Below are 337 nucleotides of genomic sequence, written 5' to 3'. Positions count from 1 at the left end.
ATCCAATCAGTCTTACTCCTTTCTATGGCTGGCTTTATGTAAGGACATCACCGTTGTCAATGGCTACTTTTGATCCTCTGTGGAAAATGGTCCGATGCGCTGTCACTGCATGGCTAATCGTCTGGAGGCATCACCCTTGTCAATGGTTACATCTTATCCTCTCAGTGAAACTGGTCAACGCACCCTGTCACGGCACGACTATTCATCTGTCGGTTCTCGATCATGCTGGAATAGGATTTACTATCCTTTTGCGTCTGTCACTAACGCCCTGCAATCGCGAGTTAGGAGCTCGTCACAGTCATTCAATCATTGAATCCTACTCGGAATACCACAGACA

This window comes from Arachis ipaensis, chromosome B06 (genome assembly GCF_000816755.2).
Source record: "Arachis ipaensis cultivar K30076 chromosome B06, Araip1.1, whole genome shotgun sequence".
NCBI classification, from domain to species: Eukaryota; Viridiplantae; Streptophyta; class Magnoliopsida; order Fabales; family Fabaceae; genus Arachis; species Arachis ipaensis.
Note: the sequence above shows the minus strand (reverse complement) of the source record.